The sequence below is a fragment of the Sorex fumeus genome, unplaced genomic scaffold (assembly GCF_029834395.1).
Source record: "Sorex fumeus unplaced genomic scaffold, SorFum_2.1 ptg000044l, whole genome shotgun sequence".
Taxonomy (NCBI): Eukaryota; Metazoa; Chordata; class Mammalia; order Eulipotyphla; family Soricidae; genus Sorex; species Sorex fumeus.
Genome location: NW_026606101.1, coordinates 14,801,487 through 14,819,835, shown reverse-complemented (window position 1 = coordinate 14,819,835; position 18,349 = coordinate 14,801,487). Strand labels below are relative to the sequence as shown.

Below are 18,349 nucleotides of genomic sequence, written 5' to 3'. Positions count from 1 at the left end.
TTACTTCTGGCTCTGCACTCAGGAATTACTCCTGGCTGTGCTCAGGGGACCATATGGGATGCTGGGAATCGAACCTGGGTCGGCCGCGTGCAAGGCAAACGCCCTACCCTCTGTACTATGGCTCCAGACCCTGGGTTGGGTTTCTTGATCTCTAACGGGGTTCCCTGGACTCGTGAACCCCCCAGGGCCGCTAAGACAGGGAAATGTGTGTGCACCTGGCACGTGGTGTGAGAGATTCCTGACCACAGCTTTTATCATCATGAATAAATGATATTTATTTATTTATTTATTTATATCTCGGAATGCCTCCAAGGCTAATCCTGCCAGCTTTGAGAGAATTTTTCCCAAGTAATAATACACTCACTCTCTGGGGCTTCTCCAGGAAAGAGTTGGAGGGCTAGGAGATGGAATCTTCACAGGCCTGGCCGATGAGAGGCAATCAGCAAGGTCACCGGCCAGAGCATGTGCATCTATCTGGTCTGTCCTTGAGCACTGGGCGTCCCCATGGCCAGGGCTGGGCTCCAAGAGTGAGTGTTCCCTGAGACCCAAGCAGAAGTGCCATGGCCACGGAAATATATTCTCAGAAGTCACACAGGCTTTCTTCTAGGATGTTTCCACATTTTATCCCCAGGAGGCATCAGCAGCAGGGACAGAGACCCCCCTGCCCACCACCTCTTGACAGGAGCGTTAACTAATTGGAGCTTTGGGGGGGGAGCGCATCTGTCCTGGGGCTCAGGGAACCATGTGTGTTGTGGCAGTCAAACCCAGGTTAGCTACACATAAGGCAAAGTTCTACTCAACAGCCCTGCCTGGAGCTATATTTGGGGGTGGAGGTGGGTGAAGGGGGGGCTTTGTGTGGGGATAGGGAAGGCTTAGGTGACATCTGGTGATACTCAGGGCCTACTCCTGGCTCTGTTCTCAGGGATCACTCCCAGGGGTCAGTGGTGCTCTAACGACTATATACAGTGCCAGGAATTGAACCCAGAGGCCATGGGCAAGGCAAAGGCCTTAACTCTCATACGATCTCTCCAACCTCTTAGAACCATGTTTTTTGTTGTTGTTGTTGTTGTTGTTTTCTTTTTGGGTCACACCCGGCAGTGCTCAGGGGTTACTCCTGGCTCTGCACTCAGGAATTACCCCTGGCGGTGCTCAGGGGACCATATGGGATGCTGGGAATCAAACCCAGGTTGGCCGTGTGCAAGGCAACGCCCTACCCACTGTGCTATTGCTCCAGCCCCTCTTGGAAACATGTTTTAAACGCCCCGATCAATACCTGGTTCCTCATTAGCGGTCACTGAATATCAGTGGGAGCAGCGCAGCAGTATAAGAGTGGCAGGGATCAGTTTTATATGCGTCAACATGGTCCCATCAGGCATAGAGGGGTTAATGGAAGAGGCAAGAGGTCCCCTGGAAAGTGGACATCCTCATAGGCACGCACTGAAAGATGGAGCTTGAAGACGAAGAGCTAATATGTCCTGAGTGTTTATTCTATGCCAGGCACAGAGCCAAGCACTTTCCATGCAGGAACTTATACAACCCACAGCCTCCCGGGGGGGCTGATCCTGAGCGTCCTTGGCCGATGAGAAATCAGAAGTCCCCAAGTGCAGGAGGGTCTTGCCCGAGGCCGCACAGCTAGGACGAGGCTCAGCCAGGACTCGAACCCGGCCAGTTGGTTGGATGAGCTGGTTCTCACTTCCTGGGTTTCAGCTGGGCAGCAGCCAGCCTGCCAGGTGGAACCGGCTGTCCTGGCTGGCTGGTGACAGACAGGGAGGGCTTGTACTGCTGGCCGGAGAGTCAGGACCAGGAGGCTCGTCAGCTGCAAGCTTGCAGTGGCAGGCGGGGGGAATGGGGCCAAGACCTCCTTCTGGAGAGACGGGGAAGGGAGGGGAGGAGGCGAGCCCAGAGAGGCAGGCAGAGCACCCCACGAGGGAGGAAGCCCAGCTCACCTGAGCAGTGCCCCGGGAAGGTGGGGGAGCCCTCCTGCTGGAGCAGGTTGAGCGCAGGAGGCCTCCTTCAGGGGGCCACCGCGGGGCACCCCACTGCAGAGAGCAGCCAGGAAAGCTCATTAAGAGGGGCTCCCCGCGGCCCTGGGCCAATCCAGGCAACCTCTGCAGGGACCAGATGCCTCCCCGAAACACCTTAGCCTGACTTGCCTTTCCTTCACTCCCTCCTCCATCCACTTCGCCTTCTGTCCCTACCCCCAGGCCTCCTTCTAGCTCTTTCTTTCTCCCCTGCTCTGTTTGCATTCACTCCCCCATTATGAAATCTCACGGGGAGAAGCTGTGTTCCCCCAAGGCTAGGGAATCCTGATCTGAAACACACTTCAGCTCACCACTGCGAACTTCCGCCACAAAAGAAGAAAAGGACTCTTGGGCCATCCCCAAAGCAGTCCGGACAGTCAGGAGCCCCAGATGTCCCCAGATGGAACAGAGGATCATCTCCTTGCTCCCTCCAAAGTCAGAGTGTATCTCCCAGGGCACAAGATTTTATCCTGAGCGCTCCTGGGAGGTGCTGGAATTGGAGCTGGATCACCTATTTTGGACACATTGCTAACCACAGCCACACACACACACACACACACACACACACACACACACTCATACACACACAAGTATATACACACATGCATATACACACATACATACGTGCATATACATACATGCACATACATACATATACACATGTACACACGCACAGACATATACACACATAATACACGCGCATATACACAAGCATATACACACATGCACACACGCATATACACACATACATACATACAGGCATACACACGCGCATACACACACGTGTCCTTGCTGAAGTAACTTCGGGGATGAAAAGCAAGTAATTGCTTTCGCCCAGCCCAATTCCTTGCTGGCACAGGCCTATGACCTTTCTCCCAGGCCCTTGGGGCACAGCCAACTTCCAGCTGATGTTGGCGAGTGGCTGGGCGGGTGGACAGGCAGGCTGTCAGGGCCGGCCTTGTGCCCAGAGAACCTTCTGTGCCCCTGTTCCCAGGCCAAGCAGGCCCAGTCCTCCAGCCACTTCCTATGCCCCCTGCAGGACAAGGGCTATGAGGCCTCCCCACCCCCACGCCCCCATCCTGCATCCTGCTCAGCTGACCACGAGGCCACCCTCATCCCCCAGGCCCTGGAAACAGAAGTCTCCAATATAAATGCAAATTCACTGCAGCCCCAGTCAGGGCTGGCAGCTCCAACCAGAGCTGCAGGCTGGGGACAGGAGCTGACACTGGCCCAGAGGAGATAAGGGCTGCTAGGCCCAGGCCCCTCCCCCCAACACCCCCATCCCGGCCCTGGCCACTCCTCAGCCTGTCAGCTCTCCTGGCCCCCAGGGAGTCCCCAGCCCTTCTTCCTGGCTGCCCTGCAGGCCTGCGGCCTCCTCCCACTTCCCTGCAATCAGGAGGCTGGGACAATGGTACCCAGGCAGCCTGGAGAGGGCCAGGCGAGGCACCCCCACTCCACCAGACTCGAGTGCCCCTCCTCTTCAGCACCCCTTTCTGTGAACTGGAAACAAGCGCCCCTTCCTCCTCCTGCTGTGGCAGGATGCTAGAAGCCCTCGTATACCCCCCAAGCTGGTCCTGCTTTAGTCTCTTGGCAGGACCCATCTCCTCAGTGGGACTCGGCTTCCTCCGGGGCCACAGAAATGACCTATCATGGCCCAGTGTCCAAGAGTCTTGCAAACACCACAGCAACCGAGAACTGAGCCCTGAAGTCGCCCACTTCTCTCTCCCTCCAGCATTGCTTCTGCTTCTGCTTCTGGCAGGGACAGCTGGTTTCATCGGGGCAGACAAAGGTGCGCCAGGGTGAGCGCTGCAGCTCAAATCCTGTCCATCCCCGGCTCCACTTCTAGCGTCCCCCAGCCCCCAGAAGCCACATCACGTGACAGCTCCTTTTCTTATGTCTAAGATTATCTCTTCGTTGTGACTTCCTCTCTCCGCTGTTCCTGATGGGAATTCAGCGTCTACAGGAGCAGGTGCTCGGCCTTAGGGGCCTGCAGAGACTTTGCTGGGGGAGGAGGAAGGCAAGTCCCTGCCCTCGTGTTAGTAGATAGCAGGGTTTATCAGTGTTCATATTAAGTTTTCCCCAAAGCGGGCAATATTGCCATCCTGAAGGGGTGAGGCAGGGATAATTGAGGGGTGATGGAAACTTTGGGTATAATGGGAGAGGGGGCCACTTTCTCTATGTTTGCTTTAAAAAATTAGATTTTCAGGGGCTGGAGAGAGTACAACAAGTAAGGAGCTTGCCTTGCATGTGGCTGACCTAGGTTCAATCCCCAGCACCCCATCTGGTCCCCAACCCAAGAGTTATCCCTATGCATAAAGTCATGAATAAGCCCTGAGCACTGGTGGGTATGGCCCAAAGAGAGAGAGAGAGAGAGAGAGAGAGAATGAAAGAAAGAAGAAAGGAAAAGAGAGAATGAAAGAGAGAAAGAAGGACGGAAGGAAGGAAGGCAGGAAGGAAGGAAGGAAGGAAGGAAGGAAGGGAGAGAGATAGAGAGAGGGAAGGTGGGAGGGAGGGAGAAAGAAGGAAGGTAGGAAAGAGAAAAAGAGGAGAGGAGAGGAGGGGTAGGGAGAGGAAGGGAGGAGAGGAGAGGAGGAAAGAGAAGAGGGGAGGGGAGGAGAGGGGGAGGAAGGGGAGGGGAGAAGAAAGGAAAGGACAGGAGGGAGCCCAGGGAAGGAGTGGAGGGGAGGAGAGGAGAGGAACGGAGAGGAGAGGGGAAGGGAGGAGAGGAGAGGGGAGAAGGCCGGCTTCCAGGGGCTGGAGAGATAGTAGGGCAGGTAAGAGCTGACCTTCTAAGCGCCCAATCCACATTGGATCCAGGTGCCACAAAACAAAACACAGAGCCAAGAGTAAGCCCTGAGCAGGGCTGGGCATGGCCCAAATCCTCTCAAATTAAAAAATAAATAAATAAATAAAAAATAAAAGGTAGATTTCCAGAGGTTCTCTCCAAGGGGCAGCAGACTGGACCAGTTAGGGAACGTGGAATAAAGCCTTGGAGGAGACAGCTGAAGCGAGCACAGAGTAGCACACAGTGAGCTCTCGCGATAACTGACGCTGGGTACCGTCATCTCCAGAAATGGCCGGGGAATGGCTGGGGAAGTCCAGCTCCAGATGTCCAAGTCATTAATCCCAAACCCACCTTGGGGACCAAGTCCCCACCCATGGTTTACTCACCCAGTGGCCCTGGACCAATCAGTCTTTTTTTTTTTTATTTATTTATTTATTGAATCACTGTGGGAAAGGTTACAAAGCTTTCAGGTTTATGTCTCAGTCATGCAAATATCAAACACATTTCCCTCTACCAATACTTATTTTTTACCATGAAGAACCCCAATAAACCCCCACCCCCCACCCCTCCCCGTCCCTGTGAGGCAGATGAATTCTAGTTAACACTCTATCTGCTTTGATTAGATTCATTGTTTCGATAAAAGATTCACCACTATTATTTAGAGTTTACCCCCCACCCCCCAAATCAGACATGCTGAAAAAGCATTGTGAAGTGATTTGCTTTCTACAGCTGGGTTCAAGAATTAAATGTTGGTTTTGGATTTCTGCTATTTTACTTATTGACCCTGGAAGTATTTATACTGAAAGTCAGATAGTTAAGAAATTGGTTTCTGTGTTCTGGAGTCGTGGCCGTGCTGGAGAGCCGCTCGCGGGGGGCAACCGGTGGCCTCGGTAGGGCGTGAAGGGCGGAGCGAAACGTCCCCCTTCCCATGAGGTTTTAGTCGCCCCCACACTCCCGGCTCATATCTGCTGTCCACAAGGCTCCCATGTGGCCGCCATCTTTCTTTCCAGAGAGGAGAGGGCGAATGGGGCAACACCCTTTCCCCTCCGGCAGACTTGATGGCCTGGATCAATGCATAGTCCGTTCACTTTTCTGCTCCAAGCTGCTGGGTTCTGCATTAAGTCCTTGTGCTTCTGGGGCCGTGGCTGTGCTGGAGAGCCGCTCGTGGGGGGCAACTGGTGACCTCGGTAGGGCGTGAAGGACGGACCGGAACGCCCCCCTTCCCATGAGGTTTTAGTCGCCCCCACACCCCCGGCTCATACCTGCTGTCCACAAGGCTCCCATGTGGCCGCCATGGACCAATCAGTCTTTGGCTCTAAGGCTCCCCACCCCTCAACCGCCAGACTTCAGGGTGGTTCTGAGTGTCTGAGTGTCCAAGAACATTAGGAGGGAATTGTAAGCACTCCTGCTTACCTCACCACAGAATGTGCACACTACGTCCTCCAGAACTTTTCAGAGCCTTCTGCCTAGAATCCAGAGGCTCTACTCAGCCTTTTTTGGGGGGGAGGGACACACCCGGTGATGCACAGGGGTTACTCCTGACTCTGCACTCAGGAATTACCCCTCACAGTGCTCAGGGGACCATATGGGATGCTGGGAATTGAACCCATGGCATGCAAGGCCATCACCCTAGCCGCTGTGCGATGGCTCCAGCCCCCTCAACTCAGCCTTGTCTTAGGCCTTCTTCAAAGAAGGGGGTTTCGCTGAAGGCAGAGTTTCTCAAAGCCTAAACATCATCACCCCATCTCCCCCACCCCTGCCTTCTCTAGGTACATCCTGTCTGTATTTCAAATAACCGATTGGATACATTTCTTTCAATTCCTTTATTGTGAGGGGAAAAAATGAGGCCAATTCATGCTAATGGGAAATTTTATACCACTGCCACAAGCAAACATTCACATTGGTCAGTTTAAAATGAGGATCTACGGGTGCCAAAGCGACAATACAGTGGACAGGGCCATTCAATCCCTGCACCCCATATGGTTCCCTCAAGTCCGCCAGGAGTGATTCCTGAGTGCAGAGCCTAAGCATCGCCGGGTGTGGCTCAAAACAAGAGAGAAAGCGAGAAAGCAAGCAAGTGGGAGAGAGGGAGAGAGAGAGAGAGATGAAAGAAAGAAAGAAAGAAAGAAAGAAAGAAAGAAAGAAAGAAAGAAAGGAAAAGAGAGAATGAAAGAGAGAAGGAAGGAAGGAAGGAAGGAAGGAAGAGAGAGAGTGAAAGAGAGAAAGAAGGAAGAAAGAAAGAGAGAGAAGAGAGAGGGGCATCTTGTCTGGGTGAAAGCTGGGAGAGTCTTTATCTGTTAGCTGTGCACACAGCCATGTGCACCTGCTAAGTGCTCCCATCCAACATGCACTGACCAGGATCCCTACCCCACTGCTTTGCTGATTCCAGGCCCTGGGGAAGGACAATTCCATACAATAGCTGCTGTTTCTGGGACAGCAATCCAAAGGAGATCTCTGGCAAACTTGACCAGATGTACCAGAAACCTTTCACTGGATGGGCAATTTCTCTCCAGGGCCTCATCTGAAAGAAGTCATCATGGATGTGGCCCACGAGAGCTGCAGAATGTTCTCGGCAGCGTGGGTGATAGTAGTGAGAAGTGGAAAACCACTTAAAGGCTCATCAATAGGAGATCCAGTAATAGGATTTTGTCGGCAGTGGAAAACTAGCCAACCACTTACCTACGGTGCAGTGAAGCACTTAGCTATGGAACACAGATCCATGTCGTGGGGGGTGGGGCAGGGGGGAGGTGGAAACACACCTGGTGTTGGTAGTGCTCAGCACTGACTTTTGGCTCTGTACTCAGGGATCACTCCTGGGGGACTCAGGGAACCACACAGGATATGCCGGGAATAGAACCTGAGTCAGCCACATGCAAGGCAAGTACCCTACCACTGACTGTACCATTTATTTCTCCAGCCCCTGTAAAACACTTTTAATTAGAGAAATTTAAGGAGGAGGAGAGAGAGAAGGTAAGGGGGGGTAGGGAGGGAGAGAGAGAAAGGTATTTAAGGGAGAACAAGGGCTTGTCCAGCAGGGAAAAAAGCTGAGAGGAGGGGCTGGAGCAATAGAGCAGTGGGGGAGGGGGGGCGGTGTTTATCTTGCACGCAGCAGACCTGGGTTCGATCCTCGGAATCCCATGATGGTCCCCTGAGCACTGCCAGGAGTAATTCCTGAGTACAGAGCCAGAAGTCACCCCTGAGCATCCCCGGTGTGACCCAAAAAGAAATAAAAAGTTGAGACGATACATTCTCGGATTGAGATGCAGGAGACTCCCAGAACAGAGAAGGCTCCTAATGTGAAAACAAAAAAGGAATGACACAGCTTAGGTTGAGCGATGGGCATTTTTTCAAAACACTGGTGCAAGAGAAATATGCAATGGTATATTCAAGTTGGGGAGAACTTATTCAATTTTGGACCACACCCAGCGATGTTCAGGGGTTACTCCTGGCTCTGCATTCAAGGTTCACTCCTGGCGGGACTCAGGGGACTATATAGGACACTGAGGATTAAACCCAGATCAGCCAAGTGCCTTGCATCGAGTTCAAATTGGCGGGATTGAAAAGCTATTTTTTAAAAGATATTGGCAGGACTGAGCTTTTCACTCACCCTCTGCCCTCCGGCTCCTGATAAATTCTTCACCCATTTCTCTGGGTGACACTTGCCCCAGAGGCAGGTTTTAACTCTCCCACGCTGCAGGCTGGGACCCAGCTCCTTGGGCTGCCTCTGCCGGAGCCGGAAGCCACCCTCATCATCTGAGTGGGGTAAACTAGTGCTTCTGTGACCTCCTGGGGACCCCCATGTTATGAGAAGAGACGGCAGGGTCTGCGACACGACCAGTTCATAAAAGACAATTCATCCAAGTAACAGATTGCTCTGCGACAATACAAAAGAATGAACCGCTCCATATGGATCCATCCAAGAATCTCCAGGATGCAAGACCACAGGGGAAAAGAGGGCAACAGCCACCATTGTGGGGAGGGGGGAAACTCCGGTGGGGTGGGGGGCTGGGGAGTCTATGTAAACCTACTCACTTAAATATGCAGAAAATACCTCTGAGTTAGGGTAGTAGTCTTAGCTGCAGGCAGATGGCGGACCCGAACCCAGGGGCGGAAAAGAGGTTTCTTTGCATCCTCTCCTGGATCTCTCTCTCTCTCTCTCTCTCTCTCTCTCTCTCTCTCTCTCTCTCTCTCTCTCTCTCTCTCTCCCCTGGAATTTTTGGCAATGCTGGGGGCTGCTCCCACCTCCAGGCTAGAGCGTGGTTCTGGGTAGTGCTTCTGGGGGCCTCCCCAAGGCAAAGCCCACGCTCAGCCCCTGGAGCGCTCTCTGTCTCAGAAATATTTGCATTTCATAGACTGCGTTGGGTACTATGGTAAAATAAACTTCCAGGGACTTTAGAAATGGAAACAAAGTGGGTCATGTCGAATAGAATACACTGTAACTATTCTGAGAGTTGAATGAAGAATTACTGATCACTAGAGGACACAGTGCTACCTTCTCCACACAGCATATGGTTAAGCGTTAGGTTCTTTGTTTGGGGCCGGTGGTACTCAGGGTTTACTCCTGGCTCTGTCCTCGGGGGACCATATGCAGTGCCAGAGATAGAGCCTGGGTTGGGTGAGTGGAAGGCGCATGCCTGCTGTACCATCTCTCTAGCCCGCAGCTTTTTTGTTTTTTCTTTGAGTGGGGGCATACGATGATATATATGCTCACAGGTTGCTCCTAGCTCTGTACTCAGGGATTACTCCTGGTGGGATTCAGGGGACCATATGGGATGCCAGGGACTGAACCCGGGTCAGCCACATGCAAACTAAGCGCCTGCCAGCTGTACTATGGCTACAGCCTGTTTGTTTTCTAGTTAACTTTTGTAGACTTCCTATTTTTTTCCTTACAGATCCTGTGACTTCCTGGGCACGGGGTCTGAAGGCACAAATGCATGAACCAGCCAGGTCCTTCTGCAGCCAGGATCAGTGCCCCATGATTCTCCAAGGGTTATTCGCAGGTATGCCCTCTGGCATGAAACTGCCTACTGGGGGACCAAAGGGACGGCCCAAAGGGCTAGTTAGTGTAGAGAGTATGTTTCGCATGCAGAAGCTCCAGGTTCAGTCCCTGGCACCTCCTGGTTCCCTGAGCATCATTAAGAAGTAGCCCCCACGCACAATCAAATATAAAAATAAAAAATAAATACACAGGGGCTGGAGTGATGGCACAGCGGGTAGGGCGTTTGCCTTGCACGCGGCCGACCCGGGTTCGATTCCCAGCATTCCATGTGGTCCCCTGAGCACTGCCAGGAGTAATTCCTGAGTACAGAGCCAGGAGTAACCCCTGTGCATGGCTGGGTGTGACCCCCCCAAAAAAGCAAAATAAATAAATACACAATGGTTTAAAAAATGATCAAGGGCTGCTCTTTTGCAGAGGAAGGCGACAGGAAAAACGGGTCAACTCCTTCTGCTCTTCAAAATGTATACGTGGGACCGGAGCAAGTGTACAGTAAATAGGGTATTTGTCTTGCATGCAGCAACAAGGGTTCCATCCTCAGCACCCCATATGGTCCCCCGACTACGGCCAGGAGTAATTCCTGAGTGCAGAGCCAGGAGTAACCCCTGAGCATCACCCAGTGTGACCCCAACAAGCCACAGAAGGAAAAAACATACATGGGTGCTTTCAGAGCCTCTGTGTGCTACCGGGGCCTGTGTTGCATGGCATGTGCCCTGACCAAGGACACTCAGACACCTCAGCCCCTGCTCGCTCCTTTCTGCCACAACAGCACATCCTCCACCGCGGGAGACAGAATTCTAAAAGGGCCTCCAAGGTCTCCAGTTCCTTTTCCTCCCTGGCCAGCTTTCCTGGCCAGCTTCCCTTTGACTTGGAGACATGAAAATTACCTGGGTGAGGGGCCATACTACAACAGGTAGGGTGTTTGCCTTGCACTCAAGTGACTTGTGTTCCATCCTCAGCATCCTGTACGGTCTCATGAGCACTTCCAGGAGTGCAGAGCTAGGAGTGAGACCTGAGCATCACCAGATGTGGTCCCAAAGCAAGAAAGCGAGAAAAGAAGGAAGGAAGGAAGAAAGGAAGGAAGGGAGGGAGGAGGAAGGGAGAAAAGGAAGGAGGGAGGGAGGGAAGGAGGGAGAGAGAGAGAGAGAGAAAAAAGAGAAAGAGAGAAGGAAAGAAAGAAGGAAAGGAAGGAAGGAAGGACGGGAGAGAAAGAAAGAGAGAAGGAAAGAAAGAGAAAGAAAAGAAGAAAGAAAGAAAGAAAGAAAGGAGAGAGAGAAATAAAGATAGAGAAAGAGGAAGGGAGGGAGGGAGGGGGAGGGAAGGAAAGAGGGAGAGAGAGAAAAAGAGAGAAAGAAAGAAAGAAGGAAAAAGAAAGGAAGGAAGGAAGGAAGAGAAAGAAGAAAAGAGAAAGAAAGAGAAAAGGAGAGAAAAAAGGAAGGAAGGAAGGAAGGAAGGAAGGAAGGAAGGAAGGAAGGAAGGAAGGAAGGAAGAAAGAAAGAAAGAAAGAAAGAAAGAAAGAAAGAAAGAAAGAGAGGGAAAATTGCCTGATCAAATCACATGAGCCCACCACACACATCACACACACGCGGCTTTCTCTGGTGCTCACAGCAGGGGAAGTTACAGATCTGCTGCCTGAGATTCTCTCACAGGTGGAGAAGGGTCAAGCCTCAAGGAAAACAAAGGGGCTCTGGGAGCCGACAGCAGGTAAGGCCAGTGCTGTGAGCACAAGCGCAAACTGTGCTGGCCTCGAGAAGCCGGGCAGGAGCCAGCCGGCCCCCTCACTTTAGACTTGAAAACTTCTAACTAGATTTTAGACTTAAGATACCCCTAATCCAAGAGCCCAGAAACTCACGGAATTGTGAGCTAATGGAGCTGATTGTTTTGTTTGGGGTTTAGAGGTTTGAATTTTTGTGAGGAATTCTTTTTTGTTGGTTTGTTTGGCGGGAGTTACTTTTTTGGACCACACCCTGCTATACTCTCCTTGCAGTGCTCAGGGATCAGTCCTGGCAGTGCTCAGGGGACCATATGCAGTGCCGGAGATCAAACCTAGGATGTGTAGGTCAATGTGTTAACCTCTGTGGTATCTCTGTTTTAAGGTACCACATTCATGCTCATCTGTTACCTGAAAACAAAAACAATCCTCACGCCAAGCTGAGTCCACACTGGGAATTTTCCCTGATGGATGGATCCTTCTGCCTGGAAAGCTGCTCCCCCCCAACCCCCTCTTCAAATATCTTTAGGACTCACCCCCTCCCTTCTCCTAGGTGTATGCTCAGAGGTTCCTGCCCAAAGAGGACCTGACTCTAATAGCCCCAGCCCTCCCCTCACTATTCCCTGGCCTATATTGCTTTTCTGCCTATCACTTAACACTGCAGCATGGTAGCACTGTCCTCCCGTTGTTCATCGATTTGCTCAAGCAGGCAAATCATTACTGGGTAACATCTCCATTGTGAGACTTGATGTTTTCTGGTTTTGGCATATCGAATATGCCACGGGGAGCTTGCCAGGCTCTGCCATGTAGGTGGGATACTCTCGGTAGCTTGCCGGGCTCTCCAAGAGGGATGGAGGAATCAAACCTGTGTCGGCCGCGTACAAGGCAAACGCCCTACCTGCTGTGCTGTTGCTCCAGCCCGATATTATTTGGTTTTGCTTTCAACTTTTAAAAATTAGGTGGAGGGGGGCTGGAGAGATAGCACAGCAGGCAGGGCGTTTGCCTTGCATGCAGCCAACCCGAGTTCGATTCCCAGCATCCCATATAGTACCCTGAGCACTGCCAGGAGTAACTCCTGAGTGCAAAGCCAGGAGTAACCCCTGTGCATCGCCAGGTGTGACCCAAAAACCAAAAATAAATAAATAAATAAATAAATAAATAAAAATTAGGTGGAGGGGCTGGAGCATTAGCACAGCGGGTAGGGTGTTTGCCTTGCACGCAGCCGACCCGGGTTCGATTCCCAGCATCCCATATGGTCCTCTGAGCACCGCCAGGAGTAATTCCTGAGTGCAGAGTCAGGAATAACCCCTGTGCATCGCCAGGTGCGACCCAAAAAGCAAAAAAAAAAATTAAAATAAAAAAATTAGATGGAGGGGTCTGGCCACATTCAGGGTTCACTCCTGGCTCTGTGCTCAGGGGACCGTATGTAGTGCTGGGGACAGAACCCAGGTAGGCTGAGTACCAGACAGGTGAGCTATCATGACCTAGTTTACCATCTCTTTGGCCCTCAACAACTTTAAGAAAAAAGCTTTTATTTTAAAATAATATTAAACTTCCAGAAGAGTTGAGGGTGGGGGTGATTTGTACAACAAATTCCCTTATGGCCTTCATCCAGAATTCTCAAATGCTGACATTTAGAGACATTTGCTTCCTTCTTTTCTCTTTGCATAGAGACCATTTTTTCTGAACTATTTGAGAGTCAATTTGCTCAATTCCCCGTTATTTCCAAATGCCTTACAAATAGCATCGTTCTTCTATGTAATCACCACACAGGCACCCAAATCAGGAAATTGGCATTGACAATACCATCAAAACTTTAGACCACCCCCTACCAAGCCCGTCAAATATCGTCCCGGGGATAATATGCCCTTTACAAAGAATGCGAAGATCAATCCAGAAATTGCACTGTCGTGTCTCATTGTCTTATTTCTCTGCTCTGCTCTGATCCAGAACAATCCCTTCGTTTTCCCTCGCCTTTCATTATCTTGACACGTACCAAGATCACAAGCTGGCTGTTTTGTAGGTCTCCATGGGACTTTCTTCAATGGCTTCATGATTCGATCTAGGGTTTGCCTCTTTGACACAAACCCAGTCAGGACTGAGCCCCGAGCCTGCTTCCAGATGATGCTACCTTAGCTCAGGTGAGCTAACAGCGGCCTCGTTCCTTTCCCTAAAGCTCTCCTGTCCTTTGCAGGGAAAGCATTTCTGGAGGCACACTCTTGAAGGCTGGGAAGCGGCACCATGGGGGAGCTGTGCTTGTGGGAGTCCTTCTGTTTGCTTCTCAGTACTACCCAAAATAAAAGCCAGAACATATTTTTAATTATTATTATTATTTATTTTTTCTTTTTTTGGGTTACACCCAGCAATGCACAGGGGTTACTCCTGGCTCTGAACTCAGGAATCACTCCTGGCAGTGTTAAGGGGACCATATGGGATGCTGGGAATCGAACCCCGGTCGGGCGATGCAAGGCTAATGCCCTACCCACTGTGCTATCGCTCCAGCCCCAGAATATATTTTTATCATGCAATGGTTTTCATTTTAGTATTCAGTTATGAGTTTTGGTGGAATTAATTACTATTATATTCTTTTTCCCATTTATTATTGGACTCTCTACAATAAAAATGAACTTTCTCTTCCTCTCTGTCTATTTAGATATGTGTTTCTGAGTGGATAGTTGATACTTGTTGATCATTGGATAAGTGATGTCAACGTGGAGTCATTGAAATCCATTTTTATCTTTTACTCAGCTTTTATTCAATGGCTTATAATTTGTCGTTGTCACAATTAATTTTTTTGGTGGTGGGCACACCCAGTGATGCTCAGGGCTTATTCCTGCTTAAGAATCTCTCCTGGTGCTCACTTCGGCAGCACATATACTAAAATTGAAACGATACAGAGAAGATTTGTATGACCGAGACTTAAACCTGAAAGCTTAGTAACTTTTCCTACAGTGATTCTATAAATAAATATAAGACGAAAAATAAATAAATAAATAAATAAATAAAACTATATATATAAAAAAAAGTAAGGTGGAGTTCATGCCCAATTCAATCAGCTAATCAGTGGCTGAATAAATAGCAGTACTCCTACATGTAAAAAAAAAAAAAGAATCTCTCCTGGCAGGGCTCTGGGAACCATACAGGGTGCCGAAGATCAAACCTGGGCCAGCTGCTTGCAAGACAAGTACCCCAGCCCCAGTCACAATTTATTTTGATCCTCAAATTATCTCTGGTGTGATCAGTGTCACTTTGCTCCTCTGACACGTCAGTCCTCAGCACTGCTTAAGAACTTTTTTTTTTCTTTTCGTGTCACACCCAGCGATGCACAGGGGTTACTTCTGGCTCATGCACTCAGGAATTACTTCTGGCGGTGCTCAGGGGACCATATGGGTTGCTGGGAATTGAACCCGGGTCGGCCGCATGCAAGGCGCTTCACAGCTACCCGCTGTGTTATCTCTCCAGCCCCTGCTTAAGCGCTTCTACTTGGTGGTCTGAGAGGTGCCGGGCTTACCAGATGCTTGCCCCTGCCCCAGCAATCAGGAGCCCGGAGGATCCCTCCTCCTCTCAGTGAGGATGAGAACAGTCTAGAAAAACTGAGGTCTGGGTGCTGGTGTACTCAGTGCTACACGGGTTCTCTCTGTGGACAGAGCTGCTAAGACCTATTACCTGTACGTATGGCCCATTGAGATTCGCATCTATGCTGATCTGGGTATGTTCAAAGCCTTGCGTTTACACTTAGCTCTGCAAGCCCAACCCAACCCCCCCGGGGCCTTTCCTGGCATTCCCCTCTTTCAGACACCTCATTCTTCCATGTGCTCGGGCAGGGCCCAGAGCTCCTTGTTCAGAGCGAGGTCAGCTCAATCCTCTGTGACACTGCGCCTTGTCCTTGCTCAGTGGCCGTCCCAGGTCCCACCCATCACCTCCAACAAAACTGTTGGACAGGAAAGGGAGGGGAGGGAATTGTGCTAATATTGGGTTTGAGACACCAGTACGTTCACTTGGTGCCTCTCGTGCCAACCTCCATCCTCTCTACTAACAACAAGTATTCTTAGTTTTTTACAAAAGCAAGCTGATGTGGAAATACTTTGGGGATGCAGGGGATAGCCTAGGGGCCACGGCACCTGCCTGATACACATGAGGCTATGCATATGATCCCAAGGACAGAGGCACGTGCATCAAGTACAGCCCCAGGGACTCTAATGTCAGGGACCCTCAGATCACGTGGACTATCTGGTGCACTCTAGCTCAGTGTTCAGTAACCCAACCACACTAAAGTGACCACATTCTTTTTTGGGGGGGGGGGTCACACTTGGTGATGCACAGGGGTTACTCCGGGTTCTGCACTCAGGAATTACCCCTGGCGGTGCTCAGGGGACCATATGGGATGCTGGGAATCGAACCCGGGTTAACCGTGTGCAAGGCAAATACCCGACCTGCTGTGCTATCACTTCAGCCCCCTAAAGTGACCACATTCTGTGTGTATGCAAATGCAGACCATTACAACAGCACCCAAGCACGGAAGAGGAAACCAAGCCAATGTGATTCCTTCCACTTTCAGCCCACAAAGCATTTCTCATATTCCTTCCTTACCTGCCGCTAGATCTTGCAGAGATCTTCAAAGGCTCGTCCCTTTTCGTGACTGCATACTATTCCTGGACATATTTTCTTCTTCCATTGGTTCGTGGAGAACAGACAGATTGTGCCGACCATTCCGTGAGGCCCGACAAGACTGCAATAAATAACCCTGACTTCTTTCATTTCCCAGGTGTCCGGGCACACCCCTCACACATGCTGGCATAGGTGTGAACGTCTGTGTATGTGTCTAATGAGTGAGTGTTAGTCTCACTGCTGGGAATGGCAACGCCAGGAGGAAAGGGGGCTTTCCCGTTTTCTTTGTTGTGGTCTGCCCATGCCGGGTTGGGTGGGAGGGTGGACCTGGACGTGGTAGGCTGTCACTGGCTATTTTGCACGATACGTGCTGACTGGTGCTCTCTGATGGGTGGAGACAGCATCAAGCTTTAGAGAGCACCCACTCTTTCCCAGGACTCCGCCCCCTCCTGCCGATCCTCCAGACTCCTCACGAGGAGGAGGAGGAGGAGGAGGAGGAGGAGGAGGAGGAGGAGGAGGAGGAGGAGGAGGAGGAGGCGGCCCAAAGAAGGAACACAGCCCACCTGGGGCCCAGCCCCTCTTCCCACCGACTCCCTTCCCTCCGCTCATTCGGGTCTCTTCTCCCCGCTGAGACCCCCTCCTCTAGCCCCGGGGGGCCCCTCACCTGGCTCCTGGTGCTTCCCAGGTCCTGTCTGCTTCTTCCCAGCCACGGGCGCCGGCTCTCCACCTTCAGCCACCCCGGCGGGACCGGACCCAGGAGAGGAGCTGTCATTTCCATACAGCTGTCCCCGGGAGCCGGGCCCTGCGCGAGCCCCCCCATTTCCCCCTAAAAAGGCTGAATTGTATTGGCCATTTGGGGGGCAACTCTGCGCCCAGGCCGGCCGCCTGAGCAGGGCCGGGCCACGCTATTATCCTACATTATCTCACTCCCCTGCTCCTGAAAAGAACCAGTGACTGCTCTGGGGCCCCTCGGCCCTCCCCTGCCCGCTCCTGTCTTTTACACTTAATTACCTCACTCATTACCCCGAAGCCTGCAGAGGCTGCACCACAACTGGGGCGTGAGTAATCCCCGCACCGCACACCCCGCCGGCCGGCCGGGCACAAGCAGCAAATTGCTCACACAGCCCATAAATAAAGGCACAGGCCCGGCTCCGTTTGCTCGGCCCAGGGGCCTGCGTGCAGGGTCCGGCAATGCTCTGCGCTCGGCCCAGCTCCCCTGCTGGCCTCTGCCCGGCCTGGTGAGTTGGTATTCACCTTCCCATCCCATGCAGTGACCTTGGTCTTCACCTCCCCATCCCATGCAGTGACCTTGAACTTCCCCAGGCGATGGGAGTCACAGTTGAGTGCCACCAACAGATGGGGCAGTGGAGGCCCCATGGTCTACCCTCCCCACAGCGGGCCACTGTCCAGTCTGTCTTCTAAGCTTCCTGTGTGACTCCTTTGATCATCTCCCACCTCTCCCACCACCCCCACCCAACTCAATGCTCTGCCTCTCTGGGCCTTCTTGACTCTCCCTCGATTCTATACCTACTGTTTTGCTTCCAGGGCTTTCTTCCTTAGCACCCAGGGACCTACTAAATCTTAACTTATTTGAGACGTCACCTCCTCGGAGGGGCTTCCAGGACTCCTCTTTGCTGGGGGAACTGCATCCGTGGGCCAGTGCCATTTGAAGGCAGGACTGGGTCTGATCTCTCCCCGTCTGCCAGATGCCCAGCCCAGGCAGGTCCCAGCACATCATCACAGTGAGGAGGCCCTAAAGTGAATGTGAGTGAGTGAATGAAGGAAGGAAGGAAGGAATGAAAACTAAAGGAAGGTGGTAGGCCTTGCATGTTGAAAAAGCAGGACAAAGGAATTGAAGTCCCAGTTTCCCTTATTTTCCCTTCTGTGCTCCGGACTCCTGGAGGCCAAGGCTGTGAGTTCATTAAGGGGGGTTTGATCTGAGATGCTCTATGATTAGAACTTCCATCCGAGAGGCAACAATACAGCCGGCAGGAACTTTGCCTTATATGTGACCAATCTGGGTTCAATTCCTGGCACAATGGTTCCCTGAGCCCCATCGGGAGTGATCCCTGAGCACAGAGCCCGGAGTATACTCTAAGCATTGCTGAATATGCCCCCCACCCCCCACCAACACCAAAAAAACAATTAACTTCCTTCCAGCCTCAAGCTTCTTCCCTTGTCTCGTGCTACAACACAGCAACCTCTAACAGCTCTTGAGCGATAACCCA

General features: G+C 51.6%; 1 protein-coding gene and 1 pseudogene across 1 annotated transcript in view; both read left to right on the top strand.

The window, feature by feature from the left end:
- The window catches only part of LOC130030117 (transcriptional repressor scratch 2), a 238,639-nt gene that overhangs the window by 196,391 nt on the left and 23,899 nt on the right, over positions 1-18,349 (top strand). The window lies entirely within an intron of this gene.
- On the top strand, positions 14,367-14,460 carry LOC130030843 (uncharacterized; annotated as a pseudogene).